We start from the raw sequence: 11,595 nt of genomic DNA, 5'->3' as shown, positions 1-11,595 counted from the left end.
TTTGTGCCTTTAGATAATCTCTCTTTGTTCTTATTTTTTCCCATTCCCCTGCCCTCCCTTCACCCCTCCAGCCCTCTCTATTTACAAAGACTTTGTTTCCACTTTTTCCTTTTCTCATATTAATTCCATTCCCTTCTTTCCTTTCCCCAACCCCTCCCACTTCCCCTTCCCCTTTGCCCTTTTCTTCCTATTTCATATTATCTATTATTCCTTTACATCCTTATTTACACTTTCAGTTTCTCACATCAGAAAAACTATTCAGTATTTACACGTGTGTCCTATTTATTTCACTTAAGAGTATCATCTCAATGTGCATCCATTTAACTATAAATGTCTCCAATTTCTCATTCTTTATGGCTGAGTAGTACTCCATTTTATTTTAAAAAACACATTTTCTTTATCTAGTCTCTATTTGATGTGCAATTGGGCTGTTTCCAAGATTTAGCTATTACAAATTGTGCAGCTATGAACATGCGTGCACATATATCACTGTGGTATGATTCTTTTCATTCTTTTGGGAAGAAACCCAGTAGGGGAATAGCTGACTCAAACGAGACCTCTAATCCTAGTTCTTTTTTTTTTTTTTTTTTTTGGTGCCAGGGATCAAACTTGGGTCCTTGCGCATGTGAAGCAGGTGGCGGAACCATCTAATCCTAGTTCTTTGAGGTATCTCCATACTGATTTCCACAGTGGTTGCCCCAGTCTACACTCCCACCAGCAGTGGAGCAGGGTTCCTTTTTCCCCACAGCCTGCCAGCATTTGTTATTGACTGACTTCATGGTAGCAGCCATTCTTTCTGGAATGAGGTAGAATCTCAGCTCTGTTTTTATTTGCATCTCTGAATTGACCAGTGATGTTGAACATTTTTTCATATGTTTATTTGCTATTTCTACTTCTTTGTCTGAGAAATGTCTGTTCATTTCAGATGCCCATTTTTGGATTGGGTCTTTAAATTTGGGAGGTCTAATTTTTTTTAAAGTTCTTTTTATATACTAGATAGTAGACCTTTGTCTGAGGAACAGCTGGTAAAAATATTTTCCCACATTGTGAGTTGTCACTCACACTGTTGATGGTTTCTCTTGCTGTGCAGAAGCTTTTCAATAAGAAGAGATCCCACTTATTCTTTGTGATAGTTCACATGCAACTGAGGTTTTGTTCATGAAATCTTTTCCTATGCCAGTGTCTTCAAGAGTTTTACCTAACCTCTCTTCCAGCTGATTTAGTGTTTCTGGTTTAATATTTATATCTTTAATCCATTTCAATTTTTGTTTACTGAGTGGTGAGAGATATAGGTATAGTTTTAGTCTTTGGCAAGTTGAAACCCAATTTTTCCAGCACCATTTATTAAAGAGGCTATCTTTCCTCCAGTGAGGGTATTTGGCTCCTTTGTTGAAGATGAGGTGGCTGAGTGTCTCTGCAGTTGTTTCTGCATCTTCTAATCTGTTCCACTGGTGCTCAGGTCTGTTTCTTTGCCAGTACCATGCTGTTTTGATCACAGTATCTTTGTAGTATAGTTTCAAGTTGAGGCTTGTGATAACCCCTACCTTGTCCTTGTTGCCTAAAATTGGTTTTAGAATTCTAGGTCTCTTCTTGTTCCAAATGAATTTTTGGTTTGTTTTTTCAAGGTCCCTGAAGTACGCTGCTGGAATTTCAATTGGGATTGCATTGAATCTATATAGCAGTTTTGGAAGTATGGCAATTTTCACTATATTGGTTCTTTCTACCCAGGAGCAGGAGATGTCTTTCCATTTTCTGACATCATCTTCAATCTCTCTTTTCAGAGTGCTATGATTTTCATAGAAGAGGTTTTTGATTTCTTTCATTAGGTTGGTTCCTAAGTATTTTGGTTATTTGGATGCTATTGTGAAAGGAATTGTTTGCCCTCTTTCTCTCTCAGTGAGTCTGTTGTTTGTGTAGAGGAAAGCTATTGATTTTTGTGTGTTGAGTGGAGTTTTGGTGGAGTTCGTGGGAACTTCTATGTAGAGTATCACGTTGCCTGCAAGCAATGACAATTTACTTTCTTTGTCTCTTATCTCTATTCCTTTTATTTCTTTCTCTTATCTAATTGCTGTGGCTAATGTTTCCGAAACTATATTGAACAGGAGTGGTGAAAGTGGACATCCTTTTCTTGTTCCTGATGTTAGTGTGAAGGATTTCAGTTTTTGACCGTTTAGTGTGATATTGGCTGTTGGTATTTCTTTTTTTTCCCATTAAGTTTATTGGTACATTTTAGATATAAAATACAGTTGCATTCATCATTGGGACCTTGTACCTCTACATGAGTATCTTGGTTCTTTTTTTTTTCCCCCTTCCCTTGCCCTCGCTTCACCCCTCCACCCTTCCCTATTTGCAAAGACTATGTTTCCATTTTTTTTCTTTTTCTCATATTTTTTCTTTTCACTTTTTTCCTTTCCCCTACCCCTCCCACTTCCCCTGCTCCTTTAGACGTTTTCTTCCTGTTACACAATATCGATTATGCATTTCTAAAATTACAATATCAAGATCTAGGAGACATTACCACAGATTTTACAGAATTTAAAAGGATATAGAAAGCATATTTCAAAAATCTGTTTTGAAATAAATTTGACAACTTCTAAGAAGTACCTTGGAAGACAAATTAATGAAACTGACTCTGGAGGAAATATAAAATTTGAGTACCACCTATTAAAGAAAGTATCTGCCTAGCTTGAAAACCTATCTATTGAAAACAATACGTTTTAACTGATAAATTCTATCAAACAAAGCAGAAAAAAGAAGGAACACTTCTCCCCTCATTTTAGGAACTCAACATTGTGCTAGTCCTAAAAGTGGATAAAGATAATAGAAGAAAAAAATATGAACATAGATAGAAATTTGTTTAACAAAACAAACTATTAGAAGTCAGATCTGGCAGGATGTAGAAAGTGGTTTTGTTATAGGGATGGCAGTGTTGGTTCAGCATTGGAAGATCCACCCCCAAAAGTCATCGTTTTAACAGAGGAAAGGAAAAAGCCATATGATCCTGTCACTAGTTGGAGAAAAAGTATTGGACTAAATTCTACAGCTCTTCATGTTAAAAGCTATCAGGAGACTAGAAGTAGAACAGAACCTTCTCCACAGATTAAAGACATGTACTCCATACTTCCAGTGAGAACACCTTATATGAATGGAGAAGATACAATACTTTCTCCTTAAGGTGGGGAACAAGGGCAGATATGCTTACTCTTTAACTGTCCATTAAACTTTGAAACCTAGGCCCCACCAAAATAGTCTGGCAATAAAATGACACAATTAGGATAAGATTGGCAAGGTAGAAGCAAAATCTTTATATGTAGATGAAATGATCATCTACAGAGAAAATGCTAAGAAATCTCTAGGAGTCCCTACAACTTGTATTTGAATTTAGCAGGATTAGAAAACGCAAGGTATATATAAAAATTCAGGTCTGTGTATACTTGCTATAAATGAAGAATTGGATATTGAAATTTAAAAGTTATGTAGGAGTACAAAGGACCTAGAAAAGTTAAAAAAACAAAAACAGTGTTGAAAGACGTTTAGTACCTAATTTTAAGACTTCTTCTAAAGCTACAGTAATCAAGGCAGTGTTGGTGTAAGGAAAGACATATAGATCATTGGAGAAAAACAGAGAATTTAGAAATAGAACCACACATATATGGTCCACTGAGTTTTGAAAGATTATTTAACATTAGCATTTTATAGAATATAAACTCAATTCCAGAGCTGAGGAAGAGATAGTGTTTTCAGCAAATGGCACTAGAACATCTGGTATCCATATATAAAAAATTAACCTCAACCCTTTATTTCCATACATGAAAACAATTTGAAGGGATCTACGAACCTAAATATGAAAGCCTAAAAGTATAAAACTTTAAGAAGAATTTATAAGGGAAAATATTTATGAATACAGGGTAGGCAAGAACTACCTAGGATACAAAAGACATGATGTATAAAAGAAAAAAATTGATAAATGAGATTCCATCAAAATTTAGAACTTTAAATGACATCATTAAAATGAAAAGTAGTCCTTAAACAGACCATATTTACAATACATAGAACCTATGACCAGAATATATAAAGAATTCTTAGAGCTCATTAATAGACACCCCAATTAAAAAGTAGACATGAGAAGATGATAAATAGCCAGTACAGCACAAGGAAAGGTGTGCAACTCTAGAATCAGAAAAATACTAATCAGTACAATAACAAGATTGAATTATACACTCATTAGGGAGATGAAGTCAAAAGTTTTAAAAGCCTTGTCATGACATTTCCTTTTTGTTGGATTCTCCCCCTTTGCCTTTAATTTGTCACGCCCAGTGGATTCATTCTTCTGGGTTTCCTGGGGTTGTGATCCTCATTGTCTTTTCCTAGGGTATTGTCTAAACTTTTTTGGAGTGTTGGTTTGATATTCATGAAGTTCCTGAGGTGCTCTTTATCATGAAAGTATCTTATTTCTCCATCAATTTTGAAAGATAGTTTTGCAGGGTACTGGGTTGGAGGCAGTTTTCCTTTAGGGCTTGAAATACATCACTCCAAGCTCTTCTTGCCTTGAGGGTTTGCATTGAGAAGTCTGCTGTGATTCTGATGGGCTTTCCTTTGTATGTGATTTGTTTCTTTTCTCTAACTGCTTGTAGAATTTTGTTCTTCTGTTGGATTTCTGGAATCCTAACTATTATATGCCTATGTGTAGATTTCTTTTCAATCAAGGCTAGCTGGAGTCCTATATGCCTCACTTATCTGTATGTCAAGTTCTTTTCCCCTGCTTGGCAAGTTTTCTGCCATCACTTCTGTGAACAGTTTTTTTATGTCATCTGCACTCTCTCCTCTTTCTTCATTGACTCCAATCAGTCTTGTGTTATTCTTCTTTGTATTGTCTAGCAGCTGCTGGATTGATATCTTGTGTTCCTTTACAATTTTAAAGCAATTTTTCTTTTCCTGGTCACTAATTGCAATCTTTTCTTCTATATCTGAAATTCTATCCTCACATTGGTTCATTCTGCTGCGCAGACTTTTGATGGAGTTTTTAATCTCTTGGAAATCTGTTTGCATCTGTTTTATGGATTCCATTTATTTCCTATGTTGGGATTCCATCATGTTCCTCAGATCTTCTATTTTTTTTATCTGTATCCTCTCTAGATTTATTAATCATGACTTGCGCCATGAGCAAAATCTTTGCTGTTATCTGAGGAATTATTTCTGATTTCATTTTTCCCAGATCCTCTTTTGTTGCCAGTTCAGAGAGTCCAGGTAGTTGAGTATCAGATTGTTCCATCTCATTTCCCTTTGGGGTTGCTGTAGGTGATCCAGAAGTCTGTTTTTGAGGCTTGTTTACCTGTCTTTTCATTTCCACGGGGGAGGGGGGGTGCTTCTGGCACCTGTGCGGCTCACCTTCTCTGCCCTAGGAGCCTGGGATGGTGGTGGGGGAGCTCCCTTCCAGGTGCTGGGACCGGCTCAGCTTCTCTGCCCTAGGAGCTTGGGGTGGTGGCAGGGGAGCTTCCTTCTAGGTGCTGGGACTGGCTCAGCTTCTCTGCCTTAGGAGCTTGGGATGGCGGCGGGGGAGCTTCCCTCCATGTTCTCAGCTGTTGGTATTTCATAGATGGCTTTTATCAGATTGAGGTAGAGACTGTCTATTCTGATTTTTGTAGTGTTTTTATCATAAATGCATGTTGGATTCTGTCAAATGCTTTTTCTGCATCTATTGAGATGTTCATGTGGTTTTTGTCCTTGGCTCTATTAATATAGTGTATTACATTGATTGATTTGCATATGTTGAACCATCCCTGCATCCCTGGGATGAATCCCACTTGGTAAGGGTATATAATCTTCTTGATGATCTTCTGCATTCTATTTGCCAGTATCTTACTAGGATTTTTGCATCTATGTTCATTAGTGAGATTGGCCTATAGTTCTCTTTGTCAGTTGGGTCTTCATCTGCTTTGGGGATCAAGGTGATGCTTGCTTCCAGGAATGAAGTTAGGAGTATTGCTTCCCTTTCAATTTCATTGAAGAGTTTAAACAGTAGCAGCAGTAGTTCCTCTCTAAATATCTTGTAGAATTCAGCAGTGAAAGCATCAGGACCCAGGACCCAGGCTTTTCTTTGTTGGTATGTTTTTAATTATGTTTTCAATTTCATTGATCAATATTGGGTTGTTTAGAATTTTTAAGTCTTCTTCATTCAACTTTGGTAATTCTTATGTATGTAGAAATCTGTACATTTCTTCTGTGTTTTCCATCTTATTGCCATATAGCTTTTCAAAGTAGGTATTGATGATCGTCTGGATTTCTGCTGGGTCTGTTGTCATTTCACCCTTTTCATTCCTAATTGCATAGATTTGGGCCTTTTCTTTCCTGTTGGCTAAGGGTTTGTCAATTTTGTTTATTCTTTTGAAGAACCAACTCTTGGCTTCATTGATTTTTTGTATCATTCTCTTACTCTCCATTGCATTGATTTTTACTCTGATCTTTATAATTTCCTCCCTTGTATTTGCTTTGGATTTGTCCTACTTTTCTTTTTCTAGAAGTTGCAGGTTCAGCATCAGGTAGTTTAAGTGAGCTCACTCTGTTTTTCTAATATGCCTATTCACTGCTATGAATTTCCCTCATAAGACTGCTTTCATTGTGTCCCATAGATTCTGATATGTTGTATTGTCATGGTCATTTAATTGTAGGAACTGTCTCATTTCTTCTTTAATTTCCTCTGTGACTCATCAGTTATTCAAAAGTGTGTTTTTCAATTTCCATGTGTTTATGAAATTCTTGTGGTTTCTATTGCTACTGATATCCGATTTCATAGCATTACAGTGTGTATATACAGGGGATAACTTAAATTCATTTGCGTTTACTTAAACAAGTTCTATGAGCGAGTATGTGTTCTACCTTGAAGAACAACCCGTGAGCAGTTGAAAAGAATGTTTATTCTGATTTTGTGGGATAGAACACCCTATAAACATCTATTAAGTCCATTTGTTCGAGTTTGATTGAGTTCTAGTATTTCATTGTTTATTTTCTATCTAGTTGATCTATCTATTTGTGACAGTGGGGTATCAATGTCCCCCACTCCTATTATATTAGTGCTTATTTGATTTTTCATATCTGTTGTTATTTGTTTTATACAGTTGGGTGCACTAGTATTTGGTGCATATATATTTATGATTGTCATCTCTTCCTCTTGGATTGTTCCCTTTACAAGGATGTAATGTCCTTCTTTGTCCCTCTTAATCAGTGTTGATTTGAAATCCATTTGATCTGCAAATAGGATAGCTACTTCTGCTTTTTTTCAGGTTCTTGTTGCATGTAGTATTGTTTTCCACCCTTTAACTTTCAGTCTATGAGTTTCTTTTTGAATTAGGTGTGTTTCTTGCATGCAGCATATTGTTGCATCTTTCTTCTTGACCCGTTCTGCCAGCCTATTTCTTTTGATTCGTGAATTGAGACCATTAACATTGGTGTTTATAACTGATATGTATTGAATTATCCTTGTCATGATTTTTCTTTTTGTTGGATTCACCCTCTTTGCATTTAATTTCTTGTTGTGCCTGATTGGTTCATTCTGGTGGCCTTCCTGTGGTTGTGATCCTCTCTGTCTTTTCCTAAGGTATTCTTTAAAATTTTCTGGAGTACTGGTTTGGTATTCATGAAGTTCCTCAGGTGCTCTTTGTCATGAAAGTATCATTTTCCCATCAAGTTTGAAAAATAGTTTTTCAGGGTACATCAATCTGGGTTGGAGGTTGTTTTCTTTTAGGGCTTGAAATACTTCACTCCAGGCTCTTCTTGCCTTGAGGGTTTATGTTGAGAAGTCTGCAGTCATTCTGATGGGATTTCCTTTGTATGTGATTTGTTTCTTTTCTCTAACAGCTTGTAGATTTTTATTCTTCTATTGGGTTTCTAGAATCTCAACTATTATATGCCTAGATGTAGGGATTTTTTTTTTAAATCTCGGCTAGTCAGAGTCATATATGTCTCATTTATCTGTATGTCAAGTTCTTTGACCCTGCTCCGGACGTTTTCTGCCATTACTTATGTGTACAGTTTTTTTTATGTTGCCTGCACTCTCTCCTGTTTCTTCACTGACTCCAGTCAGTCTAATGTTATTCTTCTTTGCATCATCTAGCAGCTGCTGGATTGATTTTTGTGTTCCTTTACTGTGTTTAAGAAATTTTTCTTTTCCTGGTCACTAGTTGCAATCCTGTCTTCTCTATCTGATATTCTGTCTTAACGTTGACTCATTCTGCTGTGTAAATTATCAGTGGAGTTTTTAATCTCCTGGATAGCTGTTTGCATCTGTTTTATGGATTCCATTTGTTTCCTATGCTGGGATTCCATCATGTTCCTCAACTCCTCTATATTTTTTATCTATGTATGCTCTAGAGTTATTAATCATTTCTTGCACTATTGATGCAATCTCTGTTGTTAACTGAGAAATTATTTCTGATTTCATTTTTTCTAGATCCTCTTTCATTGCCAGTTCAGGAAGTGCAGGTGGTTGAGTATCAGATTGTTCTATCATGTTGCCCTTTGGGTTTGACTTAAATGATCTGAAAGTCTGGTTTTGAGACTTATTTATGTGTCTTCACATTTCAACAGATGTAGCCTACTGCACCTTTGTTGAGGTGACTTTTTCTTGCCCAGTGGTCTTCAATTCTCAGCAAGCCACCAAGAGGCTTTTTCTCTGCTGCTCAACACTGTGCCAATTCCAATCATATCTGGGTGGGCCTCTGGCTATTGTCTGCCCACTGGTGTAGCTCTTTTCCAGGTGAGCCTTTGGCTGGGGCCTGTGGGCCCAAGGTGCTGGTTTCTGAGTGGGGTCCTGAATGAGACCTGCTCACACTCACTTTGCTTAGCTCTGGTACCCATGGGCTTCTCACTGGAATCTGCATGCACTTACCAATGGAATCTGGGCAGACCTCTGGCTGTTGCCTGTGCACCTGTGCAGGTCTTTTCAGGGCAGCCCTAGCTGGGATCTTACCTCTCCCTCCCTCTGGTCCATGTGGGCTTCTTGCTGGGATCCACTCCCATTTACCAATCAAGATTTTTATTTTTTGATCTATTTGCTCTTTAGTTTTTGTTAAACTATATGTAGATGTGCATGTTTTCTGATTTGGATAGAGACCATCACCTCAAAGCCTCATCCATTCATAGGTGTGGCCTTTGAAATGTAATTGGATCATGGGCACACTGTAGCTAACTGTTACATGGTGGGTAGGGGTTGATCAGAAGAGGCAGATCCTGGCAGGGGCAAGACCTGGAAAGGTAGATCCCCCTCCCTAGCTTCTCTCTTCTCTCCCTGCTTCCTGGACACCATGACATGAGCAGCTTCCCTCTGCCCTGACCCTCTGTCATGCTCTTTGTGCCTTGGAGCTAGCCAACCACAGATTGAAAACATGAACCAAAATGAATCTCAACTTAAAACTTGTGGTGTGTTTCTGGTATTTTGTCCCAGTAGCAAGAAAGTGACTAAGACACCATGTTGTGTACACTTTCTCATATTTAAGTTATCCCTCTTTCCCCTCTCTTTCTCTGTCTCTCTCTCTCTGTCTGTTTCTCTCTCTCTCATCTCTATCTCTGTCTCTCTTTCTGTGTCTCTCCTATTCTGTCTCTGCCTTTCTCTCTCTTTCTGTCTCTGTCTCTGCCTCCCCCCCCCACACACACTATTTTGTGTTTGTTTTTGCATAGTACATATTTGCAGTACATGATGATTGCATTCATCATGGGGAGTTGGTACATGTACATAACACATCTTAATTCTTTTTACTTCCCCTTCCCTTTCCTCTTCCCTCATCTCTACATCTCTTCATCATTTGTGAAAGATCTTCCTGATTCCTATTATATGACCTTTACCAATACTACAGTATTATCTCAAAGTTTAGAGATTGTCCAACACCTATCCCCATACCCAGGAAACATGCTTTCATGAAAGATGAAAAATTTACTTATGATTAGCACATTCAGTGTGTAAATACAAATACTGCATTAAAGGTTAGCTTTTCAAAAATACTTCAAGAATTCCCTTGTTTAATTACTTACATATATGAAGTGATTATAAACATGATGCAATTATAAGAATTCTGTAAACAAAGCTATATCCTTCAAGTTGTTAACCACTACCAGAATTTAAAACATAAATTCTGCACAACAATAACCCTACATGCAAATGCTCTATTTGGTTACTAAAAGATCTCAATTTAAAATGATCTGAATACTGCTCCAATGGCATCCCATTGTGGTGGCAGAGATGGTGGTTTGCATGCAGTGGGTCCTGGCCCCCCAAGTCCCATTATGCATACCAGATTTTAGGTCATGTCTTTCAGCCCACGTCACCTATTCCTATTCAAACATCCAAATCACCTCTTCTAGGAGTTACCTAGATCATCAACTTCCAAAGTAAAACAAATTCTGCACTTGTATGTGCAATATTTATAGAGACTTTATTAAGAACAGGATTCTGAAAAAAAAAAAAAAAAAAGAACAGGGTTCTGGAGATTAGATGGTAAATAACAAGGTCCCTGCTAGATTGTGGTGTGGCTCAGTATTTGGGTATTCTCATGTATTATACTATTTTTATGTCTTTTGTTGGTATAGTACTATTATTCTGATATTTTTGAAAATAAAAAATTTGAATTATTTACTTTTGAGCAACATCCAAAAAGTTACACCAAACTGTTTATTTTTTTAAAAAATTTGAAAACTACGGAAAAGCTGAAAGAATAATAAAGTGTAACTATGTTGCATATTCACCAGGAGATATAAATATCTTTCCACATTGCAGTTTTTCTTAAGGTTGCCAGGACTTTGTGTGTGCTAGGCAGGCATCCTACCACTAAGCTGAACCTGCAGACCTTTTTTGACCTTTTTTTTTGTGGGGGGGAAGTAACAGAGGTCTCACTGTGTTACTCAGGTTGGTCTCACACTCCTTGGTTCAAATGATCCTCCTATTTCACCTTCCCAAGTGAACTACATGACTTTAGGTGTACACCACTATGTTCAGCAGCTACATTGCTTTTATTTCTCTGCCTATAGATATGTTTTTATGACAATTTGACTCCTAAATACTTCAATACTAAAAATAACATTCTGCTATAGCATTATTATTAAAACCAATAAATTAAAATGTATAATAAAAAAAACACACCAGGCCAGGGATTTAGCCCAGTGGTTCCGTCACTGCCTCACAAGTGCAAGGACCTGAGTTCGATCCCCGGTACCAATAAATAAATAAATAAATAAATAAATAATAAAATGTATAATACAGCCTATATGCAAACTTCTCCAATGTGTCAAAATATCTTTTAAACTATTTTGCTTGTTCGTTTAAAACAAGAACCAGTCAAGAATATCACATCACATTTCTTTGTCATATGTTTAGTATCCCCTCATCTTGAATATTTTCCTACTTTTTCTTAATCTTTCATGACAATGATATAGACTCTAGGCCATCAGTCTTGCAAAAACGTCACAATCTGGTTTTACATTATTCATCATAATTAGATTCAGATTAAAATTCTTGTCTGGAAAGAAATCCCATGTCTATGGACTAGAAATATTAATGTTCTTAAAACACCCAGATTATCCAAAATGATCAGTAGATTCAATGCAATC

Source organism: Heterocephalus glaber, unplaced genomic scaffold, assembly GCF_053883595.1.
Source record: "Heterocephalus glaber isolate CG9 unplaced genomic scaffold, H.glaber_assembly_v1.0 deba00001461, whole genome shotgun sequence".
NCBI classification, from domain to species: Eukaryota; Metazoa; Chordata; class Mammalia; order Rodentia; family Bathyergidae; genus Heterocephalus; species Heterocephalus glaber.
This window is presented reverse-complemented; position numbering follows the sequence as displayed.